Source organism: Ambystoma mexicanum, chromosome 6q (assembly GCF_040938575.1).
Source record: "Ambystoma mexicanum isolate Mex_15411 chromosome 6q, UKY_AmexF1_1, whole genome shotgun sequence".
NCBI classification, from domain to species: Eukaryota; Metazoa; Chordata; class Amphibia; order Caudata; family Ambystomatidae; genus Ambystoma; species Ambystoma mexicanum.
In genome coordinates this window covers 846,659,524-846,674,183 of record NC_090937.1, presented here as the reverse complement: position 1 = coordinate 846,674,183, position 14,660 = coordinate 846,659,524, and positions in this window count along the sequence as shown.

Sequence of the window (14,660 nt, the reverse complement as noted above, 5' to 3'; positions counted from 1 at the left end):
AATATACTAGTACCCAAACTCTATGAACTTTATACTTCTTTTATCTTCAATGGAAAAGCCAAGGGGTCCTTCTCAGAAGCAATGCTTATTATGTTTCCTAAACCCAATAAAGACCCAGAATCTATAAAAAGTTATAGACCCATATCCCTAATTAATACTGATTGCAAAAGTATTGCAATAATTTTAGCCAATAGATTAAATCCCTTTCTTCTGAATTTAATCGAAAATGATCTGGTAGGGTATGTCAAGGGGCGGTCCGCTTCATCAAACATTAGACTTTTTACAAACATCCTCAATATCATCAAGGGATCTACCAGTCCCTTTGCCACTATAGTGCTGGATGTGGAGAAAGCTTTTGATAGGGTAGAGTGGAGTTACATGTTTAAAGCCCTTAAATGGCATGGCATCCCTGACTCTTTTATTTCAATGGTGGAAGTACTTTATTCTAATCCCAAGACAGCAGTTTTTGGAAATGGACATATGTCTCCCTTTTTCTCTCTTAGCAGAGGTAGCCCTCAAGGATGTTCCCTTTGCCCCCATCTCTTTATTCTGGCTTTGGAACCATTCTTGGAGGCAATCAGACAGGAAATAAATATAACTGGAATTCACTATGGCGATGCTCAAGTTAAATCTGCGTCTTATGCAGATGATGTTTTACTTTTATTAAATGTTACTGTTTCATGTCTGAACCATTTACTCAATAATATCACGCAATCTTCTTTAGCTTCTGGATACAAACTCAACATTGATAAATCAGAGGTTTTGCCATTAAACTTACACTGCACTAAAAACCACTGTTCGAGCTTGGGAATGAAATGGTGTCCCACAGGTATTAAATATTTAGGGGTCATAATAACATCTTCTATTAAAGATACTATAAAACAGGATACTGCAAGTGTCCTGACAAAAGACAAAGACCTTACTAGTTCATGGTCCCCTTTATTTTTATCCTGGGGAAGGTTGGAATCTATCAAAATGTTGATTTCTCCAATTTTACTGTATTTGTTATACAAGCTTCCTATCTCTCTTCCTGCATCATTTTTTAAATCCCTTGACTCACATATCCTTAAATTCCCATGGGGAAAAAAGCATAGGATTTCATTATGTAAACTTAAAGCCTCTAGAGCAGTTGGAGGAGTTGGATTCCCTGATTTAAAAAAATACCATGTGGTGTTTGTTCAGCGCCAGGCTCAGTTGTGGTTTATGTCCACTATTCTAAATCTACTGAATTGGCTTATTTTTGAGAGAGCGATGGTTTCCCCCTCATATCCTTACAGATTGCCCATATATTAAAGAAACCAAAAGATTCATAACCAGCATCAGTATTAACACTACCATCTCTTATCTCAGATCATATTTACTGCCACCAATCACCAAAATATCTCATGCTGTGTGTTGGAAGTCATGGCTCTCTCTAGGCATTAGATTTGTGGAACAACTCTTTGTTAAAGGGGTACCTCTCTCTTTTAATGAGATGGTAGCCAAATATCATATTCCTATGACGTTTATGCACCAATACCTACATTCGATTGATGCTATTGTAGTAAATTATTACTTGTTAATACATACTATTCACACTTTTCAGGTAACCAAACTACAGCATATTTCTAATCAAAATTTCACTGCTTCTGTGCTCTATAAAATGTGTATAAATATATTAGATGATAAAGTCTCATGGAGTCATCAAAAGGCTTGGAACCTCGTTGCTTCTTGATGGATACCCAATGAATATGGCCTCCTGTATGGAAGACTATTTCTAAAACAATTTTTTTCGGCAAGTTTGCTACAGACTTTATATTTTTTCCACCTTTATTACTCTGTTGATTATCTTTAAAGGGGGCCTTTCACACGATGAAAACTGTTGGAGTTGTTTATGTGTAAGAAGTACTTTCAAACACATCGTTTTTGATTGTATTAATGTTAAACCCTTCTGGGAAATGGTATGGAACACCCTCAAATCCAGGTTTCATATACCCAAGGACCACAAACAAGGACAAATCCTGTCCTTTGCTTGTCTCCCCTAGACAGGGTGGCTGCCCACATGGAGAATGCTCCTGTCGATGTTGCCGGAGCAGTGACGCCTGCACGAAGCCCCATGAAACATATGCAGTCCATGATGCTGTTTTAGGAATAGCGCTGTGCAAGCATTTCCTTTTTGGCTGCACCCGTGAAATTGGATGCTGTCTACTTTCATTTGAAAAATCTCCGAGCTTTGATTCGCTCCTTCACCCCAGCAGCCTGCTGGAAAACTTATGCTCTTGGACTGTTGACGCCGCCATTGGCACCTATGTGGTAAATATCACGCCAAGATGGCTGCTCCACTGAAGCGAGATGCCTACACATCGCCGAGGCCACCCCTGTGACGTCGCCGCCGACTGCTGCATCTGGATTGGATGGCAGGACCATATGTTAGCCCTGCCGGAGCCAGGAGGCGCGAGCTGTCCCACTTCCCAAGGACCACAAACAAGGACGAATCCTGTCCTGTGCCTGTCCATTGACTCTAGTGACTGTGGCCAGACCCTTTTCGCCTAACAATGTGCACTCCTGCGCCCACTGTCCAGTAAGTCTCCTCTCCATTGGGGATGCCCTCTCAATGCCTGCCATCCATGCTTACTCACCCTTACCGTACCTAACTGTATGTCGACACTATTCATACTTCTTGCCAGTTTTACCAGCAACACATGCGTGAACCTCAGAACATTTGCCTTCCCGCGACCTTTCTTGGCGCACTCGTGGGTCCATGTCCACACGACCGCAACCTCACCATTAGCGTACCCTGTTATCTGATTTGTTTCAACTCGCTTATGACTTCCAGATATGACACTTTATAAACTTTGCCTGCTAATGCAATCCGTACTTGAGCCTCACTATTTGCATTGTATATTGACTATGTATAGGTCCTCATTGATTGCTAACGTGCTTCTATCTGCCCCACTTTGACTTGGCCATATCACATGTTAGCCTATGCCTGTCCTATGTTGCATACCTGAAACTGCCCTTCTTGCACCTCATCGGCTATTTCAATTTTAGCCTATGCCTGCCTTGTTGCTGTATATCTGAAACTGCCCTTTTTACACCTTATCACCTAGTTCGATTTCAGCCTATGCCTGCCTTGTTGCTGCATATCTGAAACTGCCCTTTTTGCACCTTATCAGCTATTTCGATTTTAGCCTATGCCTGCCTTGTTGCTGCATATCTGAAACTGCCCTTTTTGCACCTTATCAGCCTATACCCGCCTGATGTTGCATAACTGAAACCATGGCTGTAGTCTAATTGAAGCTGCCCTTCTTCTGCATCGTATTGGCAATCTCAAACATAGTCCTAGCCCACCTGTTGTACTAATAACTAAATTGCCCTCTCTCTGCATAATTTCAATTATGCTCCCTTGGCTCATTCTCACCATATTCCCTTTTTGTATCGTGAACAACAGCACTCCATGTAGCAGCAACAGCTACATACCATACAACAATGGACTAGCTAAACTCGGCTGCCCTAGACACCATCCCATCCCCTGCCCCACACCCTTCCTCCCCTCACTTCCACCATTCCCACACACTGCCAAAGTTAATGCCACACCAGCTAATACCCCACCCAACATTACCAACCTAACCATAGCTGACTACACTGCCACTAACCACTACCGTCCCAATCCATTAGGTTACCGCCCCACAACCAACCCTACCCTCCATGACCGCAATAACAGACTCGGCACTAGACTCCTTACCACATCCAGCAAGCTGCCTGCCACACCTATGACCAAGACCACAATTAAGGACAGCGCTAATGCCACTAACACGACATCCCTAAAAGGTTCACTACTCAATGTTAGATCCCTAGTAGCCCACCCCACCAAAATTGCCAACATTATCCTATCAGGAGACCTCGACTTCCTTGCTACTACAGAAACATGGCTACATGAAGCAGCAGGACCTTACCTCACTCTTGCTATTCCCGACAACTACTCCATCCTCAGAGCGGACAGACCTAATGCTCGCGGAGGAGGTGTAGCAATCATATGCAAATCCTCACTTGACCTCAGACCGATCACTTCCCCCCGCTAAACTCTTGTGAGCACCTCACTGTTAAAATACAAACTACCCCTAAGAGCACAATTACTCTGCAATTAATCTACAGGCCCCCAGGCCCCACAGGCTCCTTCGAGGAAGACATTACCACTCTCATAGCAGAGAACTCCAAGCCCCACTCCCAAAATATTATACTAGGAGACTTTAATCTAGGGTTCAATGACCCTAACGACACTCCAGCCACCTCCTTGGCTAACGCCCTATCCGAGCACGACTTCATTCAAGTCATTACACTACCGACCCACCAGAAAGGTAGAACCATTGACTGGGTCACAGCCCATAATTGCAACATTACCTGCAAAGCTCCACAACCTCTTGCATGGACTGACCACACCATCATAATATTCGACATCAACCTAAACAATCCTAACCCTAAGCAGCGCCCCCACGCATCAGCCTGCCTCACTAGAAACAAGCGCAGCATCACTGCAGAAACTCTCACACCACTGATCCTCCCCCTCCTAAACACACTCCCAGCCACCGACAACCTTAACCTTCTAGTCAACACCTACAATTATGCCCTAACTAGCGCCATTGATGCCGTTGCCCCACTAAAACTACGCAAAGGTAAACCTAGAGCTCATTTGAACTCTTGGTACACACCGGAACTCAAAACTCTTAGGAAGAAGAAAGCCAAGATGGAAACCTTATGGAAAACTAACCCCTCAGTAGAAAACAAATCCAATCTTATGACCATCTCCTCCCACTACAAGAAAGAGATAATCCGCACTAAAAAGGAAGCCTATAATGTTAGAATAAACAATGCCCAATCCTCTGCGAAAGAACTCTTCACCGTCCTGAAGGAATTAGAAAATCCCAACCCTCCGGCCGACACTTGCGTGAAAAACAAGCCATTGTGCACCAGCATCCAAAATGCCCTGGCTAACAAAATCACTGGTCTTCAAAACAAAATCGAGTCCAAAAGACTACAACTCTCAAACAGTAACGCCTTCATACCTAGCACACCTACCCCGACCAACAACACTCATGGGTTCACATTCAAAATGGTCACTATACCCGAAATCCAAAAAATCGTAGCATCCCTCAAACCCTCTAATTGCAAAGGGGACACCTGCCCCGCCCAGATCATCAAAGATGCTGTGCGAGACCTAGCCCCCCTTCATCTCCAAACTAGTAAACCTATCCTTCTCAACCAATTCTGTACCTAACAATTTGAAACAGTCATGGGTTCTCCCCCTTCTAAAAAAACAATCTCTCGACCCTGCAATTCTGACTAACTACAGACCTATCACCACGGTCCCCTTCCTGCTAAAAATCCTCGACAGAGTTGCCTACCGGCAAATTCAATATTACTTAGAGTCCAATCAACTGCTAGGCCTGCGTCAATCTGGCTGTCGTCCTCAACACGGAACAGAAACCACTCTTGTTGACCTCAAAAGTCAGATTGATGACATCAAGGACAAAAACAAAGCAGCTATCCTACTCCTTCTGGACCTCTCAGCAGCCTTCGACCTGGTTGACCACAAAATACTCTGCAACCACCTCTCATCTGCTGCCCACTTCTCCCCCTCTGCTGTCATGTGGATACAGTCCTTCCTAGCCAACAGAACCATGAGGGTCTTCTCTTCTGTGGCTGCAGCAGACCCCATCCCCATCACCTGCGGTGTCCCACAAGGGTCCTGTGTCTCCCCCACCCTCTATAACATCTTTACAAAGCCTCTCTTTGATAAACAGGACCATCTGGGTGTCACATACACCAACTACACAGATGACACCCAGATACTCCTCACCATCACCGGCAACTACAAGACAGACGCCACCAGGATCAACGGAATCTTCGCCATCATTCAGGCATGGATGGCCACACACGACCTTTGCCTGAATGAAGAGAAGACCAAGCTCCTCCTGGTCGGATCCCCCAATAACCTACAGAAACTTAGCCCGACTACTCCAACTTCACCATAGATGGCAACATCATCCCAGTCGTGAAAAACGTGAAAACCTTAGGCTTCTACCTCGACGCCAACACCAACCTCTCCAAACAAGTTAATATGACCGCCTCAGCCACTGCCTACACTGGAAAACTAATCAGGGCCTGCAGACCTTTTCTATCTATGAACAGCTGCCTCACTCTGGCTAGGGCCCTTATACAATCGAAGCTTGACTACTGAAATAGCCTCTACCTTGGTGCCAACCAAGCTATAATCAATAAACTTCAGATCCTCCAAAACAATGCGCTGAGAGCAGCATTAAATATTCCCAGGAGAGAGCACATCTCCCACATAAGAACATCTTGCAAATGGTTATCCATTCAACAAAAAATTGACTTAAAAACCCTCTGCCTCACCTATAAAGCTTTAAACCACCTAGCCCCCCCTGTACCTCACCAACAAATTCATTTTAAAACCTAGCACTCGAATCACTAGATCCTCCAACACTCTCTGCCTCACCGTGCCTAGATTCACCGCCAAAAGAGTTGGGGGCTCGAGCTTCACTGTCCTTGCCCCTCAACTTTGCAACACCTTACCGCTGAATAATAAATTGACCAAATCCTTCCAATCATTCAGAAAATTAGTCATTAGTTGGCTTTTGGAGAAGGCAATCCTTAGATAGACTAATCTCATTACTAACTGTATATATTGTACATACCTTGAAATGTTTAACCATGTAACCTAACTACATGCTTGTATATACTGTATATGGCATATTACCGCCACAATTGTATAACTGCAAAAAAAATTCTATATATACTCTAACTATGTAACCTGTCCTTAAGCGCCCATTTACCCCTGGGTCTGGAGCGATATACTAAATAAATAAACAAACAAACAAACAACAATAGATTTGTTTCTGTTTCCTCTATTTGGGCAGCTCAGCCGTTCAACCTATATTAGACAAGTATAATTGTAATCTATTTGATCTCTTTATCACAGTAGCTATCCAAACTATTACATCCAATTGGAAAGATCTTAAACAAGCGCATTTTAAAATTTGGTGGAACACTGTGTGTAACACCCACAGAATGGAGAAATGTAATGCAGTATCTCCTTTTTTACAAAGTAAACATGAATTGAAATGGAAGTCATTTATTGAGTACTTAGAAAATGTACACCCTAGTCCTTAAAGTATAACACTACTATGTTGTTTCTTTCTCTCCTTTTGTCTCTGTTTGTCTAGTGCGTCCTATTTTTCTTTTAAATTCTTCATAACAAATACTGTTTAAATCTATACGCTTATTTTAAATTGCATTGTATGCATAGTATTTAGCTATAAGTCATGGCATATGAGGCCTTTTCACATTAGTACTGTTTTGTAATTAGTAATCATTTTGTTTCACATCTTGTATTTTACATATAAAGTGTTCCTATTTGTATCATATTAACTTATATGCCAACACGTTCTAATAATAAAATATCTAAACTAAAGGAGTATACTTAGAGAGCTTAAAACCCCTACCACACCTCCCTCCTCTATGAGTAAAGAGGAAACCCAGAACGCCATGCAGAATAAAATGATGCCTATCACAGACCAAACATTTAAATAAAACAAGCCAAGACCAGTTCCAGCAACCTCCCTGCCACTTCCAATTCACATGCCATACCCACCTTCCACGTTAGCGAAATCTCAGAACTGGAAACAGCCAATATTCTCAAAAACCGAAAACCATCCAGATGCAAAGGAGACATATGCGCAGTAACAATCATAAAAGACTGTTCAGCAGCCCTAGTCCCCATCACAAAATTCATGAATGCCTCATTCGCCACAAATCTGCTACCGACATGCCTCAAAGAATCGTGGGTCCTCCCATTGTTAAAAAAAAAACATCACTTCACCCTACGGCGGCCAACAATTACAGACCCATAACCACAGTACCCTTCTTGCTTAAGATCCTAGACAGAGCAGCTTGCAACCAGATCCAATTCTATCTAGAATCAAATCACATCCTAGGGATGCGGCAATCAGGGTTCTGACCTGGCCATGGCACAGAGTCTGTGCTATTAGACTTAAAAAGTCAAATAAATTCCTTCATGTATGAGGGAAAACCTGTGCTCCTCCTCCTATTGGACCATTCAGCAGCGTTCGACCTTGTAGACCACACAAATCTATGCCATATCCTCACCTCTGCAGCACATTTTGTAAATGAAGCCTCCCTATGGATTACATCCTTCCTAGAAAACAGATCCATGAGAGTCTTCTCAGACACAGCTAGCTCCCATCCCCATCCCTAGCAGCGTTCCCCAAGGTTCCTGTGTATCCCCCTCCCTATATAACATCTCCACGAAACCCTTATTTGATCTGTTGGATGACCTTGGCATAAAATGCACTAATTATGGTGATGACACACAAGTCCTTCTACCATTGTCAGGCTCTTATGACAAAGACTCTTTCATGCTTAACAAAGTATATGCCACAATCCAGTCATGGATGGTGACCAACTACTTATGCTTAAACAACGACAAGACTGAGATTTTGCTGGTGGGCTCCACAGCAGTGTTAAAGAAACTCAGCCCGCAATTCACATCCTTCATGATAGATGGAATTCAGGTCCCAGTCTCAGACATGATAATAACCATAAATTACAGGTGCGAGACTGGATTACTGTAACGTCCTATTTGTGGAAACCTCCAAACAGAACTTAAAGAACTGCAAGTAATCCAGAATAACACCCTCAGAGCAGCACTGAACATCCCAAAAAAGGACCACATCACAGCCACAAGGAGACAGGCTCATTGGATACCAATCGGGGAAAGGATTATCTTCAAGACGCTTTCTATTACACATAAATATTTGAGCAAGACTGCTCCACAGTACTTGTCTCAGAAAATCGAGAGATTGAAGTCTAACAGACCAGTAAAATCCATTCATGCATTCAAATTAGCCATACTGAGAATGAAAAGGTGGTGGTGTAAGCTTCCCAGCAGTTGCTGTCAACCAATGTAACTCACTCTCTTCAGATCTAAGAGCAGAGGAATCATACTGGGCCTTCTGTAAAGCCTTAAAAATGTGGCTGTTTGCCTAATCTCTACCGTGATAGTGATCTGCATATAACCTGTCTCCTCAATGGTTTGTGCCCCATTGTTTGTAGAGGTACATCCTGTGTTGAATTAAGCTTTGTATGAATTAAGCTTTGTATAATGCAGCTGGTCTGCAAAAGCGCCCTGATGCCCGATGGTTTAGGCACTTTGCAAATGTAAAAAAAAAAATACATAATACAATGTTAAAATCATTGTTTATGTTCCATAAATAAGGGGCCTCATTACGACCCTGGCGGTATGGGTTTAACAGCGCCGGTAAAGTTGCTGGCGCGGTTAAACCCATACCGCCTCATTATGACGTTCCCTCGCGGGACCCGCTCTGGATGAGAGTCCCCCGAGGGGACCAGCATGCTAACAACAGCCCCGTCATTAACGGGCCAGTTGTTAGCATGCACCCCATTCCCATTGAGCCCTATGGGGGCTCAAATGGGAATGGGGATTGTCTGGGTCCAGGTTCCCTGAATGGGGATATACCAGGCCCTCCAAGGTCGTAATGGCCCGGTATTTCCTCATTCAGGGACCACGGACCCGGACCCAAGCTTGGAGGCAGCCATGCCCTTATTAAGGGCATGGCTGCCTGCAAACTCGTAATGAGGCCCATGCTCTTGAATGAGGACCCTAATGCATTTTAAAAGTGGATTCGATTTTCTGTAGCAAATAATGCAATGACAGCACAATTTGGTTTTTCATCCATTTTGAAAAGTCAATTGCATATGGAGGAAAATATTACAAAAACAATTGAATAATTGAAGGTTATGAGAGGGAAACATTTAATTGTTGCTTACACAACATGATAACTGTCTTTTCTCAAAAATTAATGTTAAGCTATGGGAAAAATACCAGACAAGTGGTTGAATTTGTACGGGGGTGGTGGCTGGCTTTTGTCGTGGGATGGCACAATTTTGTACTGGTGAAAGACCCAGGAATTCACCACATCATTGATTTCTATAGTCTTTTTCTTAAAAAACATGTGACGCTATAGAGAAAAATGATGGCAGACTGAGTGAAACGATAAAGCGCTAAGATTAGACACTGATGTTAACAGGTCAGGATTGGATGTTGGGAAATGGATCCCAATCTATGGAACTTGCTTCTCACTGATCTTAGACTAACTGATTCTTATAGGTGATTCCATACAATTCTTAAAACTTATCTTTTTCAATAACTTATGATCCTCCTCTGACCACTTAGCCCTGTTTTGATTCCCGACTGTACACTTCTATCTGCACCCAGATGTAGTTCAGTCTGCCTGGTTCTCTCTCATGCGCGAGGATAGGCGCCTGATATTTCCATGGAAACAGAAATAGAAATATGTGGGCTTAGATAAACCTACATTCCACTTATTAATCAAGGACAGAAAGAAGTGTTTTAATAGAGAACGTCCTAAGTATCTTCATGGGATGGCAGTATTGGCATGGATTGTTGAACCACAGAGCTGGAAAGGACTCCTGACTGGATATGGTAAGATGATGCAACTGTTTTAATACATTTCCAAAGCAAAGTAAATCTGCTTTCTGGGCCTACACATTGGAACTTTGCAATATTTCCACATTATTTTTATTATGTTTCAATCTATTTTTGGCGACTACATTACTCCATTTGTTCACCATTTTAGAAGTGTTTTCCAAGAACAGATTTTATTTGCATGACTTTTCCTAGCCAGGAACGGCCATGATGTATTTTATTATGATAGCCTCTAACTGTTCTCTGGTGTGTGGAGTTGCACTGAGCTATGGTATGTGTCACGTCTGGTGAAAGTGCATTTAAACATCTCTGCTCCTCTTTGCAGTTTCCCTAACCAGGCTATGTGGACCCTCCTAAGTTCTAATGAATGGAAAGGAAGAAAGCAGCAGGCATATTTTAGCTCTTTAACCTGTATTTTTAAACCATGCTTTAGATTGATTATAGGCAATTTCCCATACAAGACAGCGCCTTTTGGAGGAGTTTTGTAACCCTTTACATTTAATGGTTTTACAGTGGTTTGGATAACATCACCTATCAACTGACTCACCAATCCTGACACTGCTGCTGTGATGATATCATAATTTGTTCCTGTGCCATATTGCTGGTGTCCTTACATACTGTTGATTGTTTATAAGCTTTAGATTCCTAGAAGTGACTAGGAGAAGAAAAGGCTTCTAGGCTGATAATCAAATACATTATCACTCATATTGTGGACTGCTTATTGTTTGATTAAACCATTTTTATTGCTCCTATATTATCTCTACAAGAGCATAAATGTACATGAATTGTAAATACACTGTTGAAATATATGTATGAGTATGAAGAGGTAATATATTTAAGGTGAAAATGCTTGTCATTTTAGTGAAAGGAAGTTATTGATGACATCTAATGTTAATAATTTGCATACGATTTTCTGGGAATATGCCCAAAACAACATTTCTATCAAAACAAATAAACCTATCAGGGGTTCCTGGGTACTGGTTTCTCTTGCAATAAGTGCAGAGATACATCTCTCTCCAGAGCCTTGCAGTGGGTGTAGCATTATTCTGATTTGCAAAGCCTGCCACAGCCCTCGGCTGGTATTTTGGGCACCTCAGGGGTGGAAGTTAAACTTTGACAAGTGGGATATGATGACATGTTTGACATTCACATTTCTAAAACACACATGCAACTTCCTCAATGATCTCTTTGCAATGCTACATGCAGCAGACATTGTTTACCTCATCAACACTCACAAACCGGACACACTTTTTTTATCATGGAGAGATGGCTCTCCTGACCTCCATTGACACCACCTGGATTTCCTCATCCCCACAACCTACAGAATCCAATAAAAAGATTGCAAAGGCAAATTGTCAGAGTGCTCTCTATCATCCTCAAGACCTCATGGACATGCACCATCCAGATGCATGCCACACCCAAATGCATGTAAATCCTCACCTGCCACGTCCCGCTCACCAATGTTCAGGAAGCCATCATCCATCTGATGCAAACCCCAACCCAACAAGGCCTTGCTTGATGAAATATCAGACTTCATGACAACAGCATTCATCAACAACATGACTAACATCCTCCTGGAACCCTCACCCAGCCAAGAAGCTAGGAAACCATTAAAACCATAACCAATGTGCTTGCATTGCTCAACACCATGGACATCATGCAACTCATCACAGAACCAATCATCAACAAAGGCAACACACCTGACCTGATATTTAGCACCATTCCTGCCACAGAAGGTCTTCCCTGTACCTGCAGACTAGACAGACCACACAGTCATACACATTCTGCTGCACCAGGCTCCTCTACTACACTGGGTCAACCTAAAGCAACCAAGTCATAGCGCTTCTCCTTCAAGAATTTCTTCACCCATTTCAGCAAACTACACCATAACCTAACTGAGATCATCAATATGCATGGACCACTGAAATTTCAACTCAGCACATATGAGCCCTCCAGGTATTGGTACACACAGGAACTAAGAGACAGCAAGAGCACCATCCACAGACAAGAAAAGGTCTTGAGTGAGGAAATCCCCCCAAAAAGAACACTTAATCACTTTGAGAACTCTTTGTTAAGCACACAGGAAAGTCAACACCACAGCCAAAGCAACCTACTACACAATAACCATCATGGAAGCATCCAACAAGAGCTGAGTGGTATTCCAGGCTGATAAACACTGCATAACTCACTTGCCAGACCCTGTAATACTGTAATCCATTGAAAACGTGTACAACTTCTTCACAGACAAGATAAGGCACCACATGGATAACTCCACACATAACAATGACACTCTACAATATATCAAGAAGGACATAATTCCAGACAATTGCTGCAGAAAGCCTTGAGGTTTTTGGCTGGAAGTAGATCATCCACCTTATGACCAAACCTTATAGTACGGCTGTGCGGTAATGTGGTGGTAATGAAAGCAATTAAAAAAGGAAACTTCGACCAATTCTCCATCGACTTAGTTGATTCAATGTAATCAACCCAAACCCAGTCAGCCAATTCTGTTGGGATTTCATAGGAGAATTGATGTGGTCTTTGCTGAGTTGAGCTTCAGGTGGGTTCTTCACATCCAGGCTTTGATAAGGGGCGGACAGTGCTTGAGTCAAAGAATGTTGTTGATTCAAGTCATCTTTAGTTAAACCAAAATGTAATTTGGAAATATGTGTATCTTTACATCAGTGCTGGTGAGACATTCATCAGAGGACCCATGTAGAAGTTGTAGATAACAGAGAACAGTATGGAGCCTTGTGGAACTTCACAGTACACTGGACAGGGTTGCAAGTTTTTGGGACTCATCCGGAGGACCAGATGTTTTGGTGAGTTAGTATAACAACCAAAAAAGGGAAGTTCCATTGAAATCCATACGAGTGTTGAGAATGTTGAGGATGGCTTTTTGGTCAACAGTATCAAAGGTAGCAGAAAGGCTGATCAGTATGAGCAGAGGTACTCTTTGTCCAGAATGTGAAGTACATCATCAATAACTTAGATGGTGTCAGTATCTGTGCTGCATTGTTGTCAGAAATATGATTGGTAGCCCTTCTGGAGATTGCACTGAGTGACCGCTTCATGCAACATTTCAATTACTTTTATGAGGTAGGGGAGATGTGTGATGGGGTGACACTTGGTCAGATTATCCAGCTTGAGAGTGGGTTTCTTCAGAGGATGATTTGCTCTGCTTTCAAATCATCTAGGAAGGTGCCTTGCATGAGGGATGTGTTGAAGAATCTGAGAATTGGTGTGAGTGCCTTATTTGATGTGATGGCCTCCACCATGGAGGGCAAATTATGTTGTCTTTGTAAGTGATGGGTTTGAGGGCTTCAACAGATTTGGCCAGGTTTTCTGCAGCAATTTCTTCAGCAATTGTCTAGAATTCTGTCCTTCTTGATATACTGTAGAATGTCGTTGGTGTGTGTTACTAACAATGCTTCCTCCAACATGATCCAAACCCCTCTCAGCTAAATCATCAGAACAATTCACCACCCTGAACCTCTTCTCCAAGGCCCCCAGGTTTCCCCACAGGATTGCGAACCTCACTAGGCCAAATAGATCCATGAGCACTTCCCAGGGTGGCAAAGAAGTGCACATCAAAAATAGCACCTTCATACGCAATACCACACTGATTTTAGCTTATCCATGAGGACTGAACACAAATACATCCTCAATTAACCTTAATACACTCCCAATCCAAGATCCAAATTGCCTCAAATTAGACCACAGAAAGGGCCTGATCAAATGACAAGAATATCACCAACATCCACACAATATTGGTGATTTTCGACTCAAAGATTCTCCATATCAGAGAAATCTTGTTCACTGGCAATTTCACAACCTATCTTCACATCCGCTGACCCCCTATGTGTGAAAAGATTAAAACAAACCAGACAAATAAAACTGGTGGTGGAGTACCATCATCCTCCCCAAAGACATGGCTCACAACACACTTAATCATTCACACCTTCTTACAAACACACGTTAAGGTGACCCAAAAGTCCCAGGTAAGTCCCAGGTAAGCCCAGAGGAAACAGAGTCAATGCAATCCATACTCAATGACAGAGTAGATAAAGTGCACAGCAAAACCCAACTTTATTTGCATTGAAACAAATTTGGG